Below are 2,400 nucleotides of genomic sequence, written 5' to 3' on the forward strand. Positions count from 1 at the left end.
CAATTTCTAAAAGCTGGGAGGAGAGAGACAAAGCACGGTCCAGAGCTGCGTCTATGAAGTGCTGCCGTCTGGGTGCTCTGCAAGGGCCTGGAGACAGAGCCGTGGTCCTCTGGGAGGTGAACCTCTGCTGGTGTGGCTCGAGGGTAGGATGTAGGGAAACTGGCTGCTCACTCTTGACCTTTGGTACAGTTAGAATTTCTTTTCTTTTTTTACCATAAATATTATACATACTTAATAAAATCTGAAATGAATAATCGGGAGGTGAACTACTGTATTGAAAATATTACAGTGATTTTTTTTGGAACAGCGTATTTCAAAAATACCTGGATATTGCAAAATAAGCAGTACTCCCCTTGCTATGCCGCACATTGTGAAATGTAACTTTTATATTATACAGCACTGAGAGTGAAATGAAGGAGTACACGCGATGCAGCTATGAGGACCTGACCTGCAACATTATTACTTAAATCAAGTAGCCACATTGTTGGGGGAAAAGGAGCCCCTTCTACTTAAAAACATTTCTGTGTTGCCCTGGCCAGTGTGACTCAGTGGGTGGAGTGTCGGCCCTCACACTGAAGGATCACAGGTTCAATTTTCGGTCAAGGGCATGTACCTGGGTTGCAGGTTCGATTCCCAGGCCTGGTCAGGGCAGGTGAAGGTGGCAACCAATCAATGTGTTTCTCTCTCAATGATGTTTCTCTCTCTCTCTCTCTCTTCCTTCCGCCCTCCCTGCCTTCTACTCTCTCTAAAAATAAATGGAAAAAAATATCCTTGGGTGAGGATTAATAAAAAATATATATAATTTTAAATGTTATTTTGTATAATCTACACTAATAAAAGACAAAGATGCTAATTGACTGTACCTTCGCTATACCCATCAGCCAATTAGAAGAGTATGCAAATTAACCCAACAAAGATGGCCGTTAAATTTGCATGCTGCAGGCGGGGCGGATGGCGGCAGGGCAGGACAGCGAGAGCCGCCGCCTGCCCCACCACCATCCGGGCCTCCCGTGTGCGGCCCAGAGCGGCGGGGCAGGCACCGTGGGATCGGGCCTGCCATCTGCCACCTGGGGAGCGGGCCTAAGCCAGCAGGTGGTTATCTCCCGAGAGGTCCCAGACTGTGAGAGGGCACAGGTCGGGCTGAGGGCCCCTCCCCCGCTAGTGCACAAATTTTTGTGCACTGGGCCTCTAGTAAAATATAAAATAGATATCATTTAATCATCAAATGTTTTGACTTTTCTATGGGTGGTTCTGTTAAAAATGGGGAAAAATTCAATTTTGATCATTTTTTGCTGTTCATCTGAGGGGACATTTTTGGGTGCCTGCTTTAATTTAGGCAGACAGCACATCTATTGATCTTCTGATGCTGCTTTATTGAGATGCCGCATTAAAAAGCATTTAACTCTTGCCTTATTAGGAGACTAGTGCTTGTTACTTCTGAGACCTGCAAACTTCTGTCAAAGGGACGAAATGAGGAGTGTGGTGTTACGTTGCCCTTCACCACAGCACCAGAGAAGCCCTGAGCAGGAAGCAGGTGTGTGCAGCCACTCTTGAGTGAGACGCTGGTGAGAGAAAAAGGGTCAGGGCCTACGTGGAATCACAGTGAGAGGTGAGGACAGGAGATGTACGCAAAAGGCTTCCAGTGCGTGTATTGGGATAGCTCACGAGACTCAAGGGTAACAATGCAGCCAGTATCAAAAGTATCTGGAGCCAAGAACTCAAACTCCCACTAAGTACTGTCTCCTGATCTGCTGTTCTCTGTATGTTTGCTTTATTCCCAGCTCCTGGCAGTCTAGCTTTCTTTATTTTACAATTATGGGGCGGGTGGGAAGTAACCAAGTCCAAATTCCCTGAAAAGTAAATGTGTTCGCTTAAGCTTGGGTCAGGTGTCTAGTGCTGATCTGGCATATTTGAGCCAGTGGGGCAAGATCATGTGGTTCCAACATAGTTGCTGAGAATGCAGTTTTATGGATGGGGAAGGGGCAGGGTTGTTGGCTCATGAATTAAATAGGCTCCCTTTCGGTGGGGATCACATATCGAGGTATGCACTACATCAATCACATGTATTAAAACCTTATGATTTCTATCTTTGGTGTAATGCAGAGAAAATCTTTCTCTAACCCCACAATTATATTGACACACATTTTACATTTTCTTCCAATATTTTTATTTCTTTTTTATTCACCTGGAATCTATTTAACTACAAATTATGAGATAAGGACCTAACTTTAAAAAATATTTAGTCAGTTATCTCATCACCGATAATTTAATAATTCATTCTCTTCGAACTGATTTAAAATATCAGTTTTTTCATATATACAATTCTTGTGTGTGTGTGCATGCGCGCGTGTGTGTGTGTCGATATAATACTGTTTCTGGGATTTTCCATTGGTTAGTTCA

Source organism: Myotis lucifugus, unplaced genomic scaffold, assembly GCF_000147115.1.
Source record: "Myotis lucifugus unplaced genomic scaffold, Myoluc2.0 scaffold_11, whole genome shotgun sequence".
Taxonomy (NCBI): Eukaryota; Metazoa; Chordata; class Mammalia; order Chiroptera; family Vespertilionidae; genus Myotis; species Myotis lucifugus.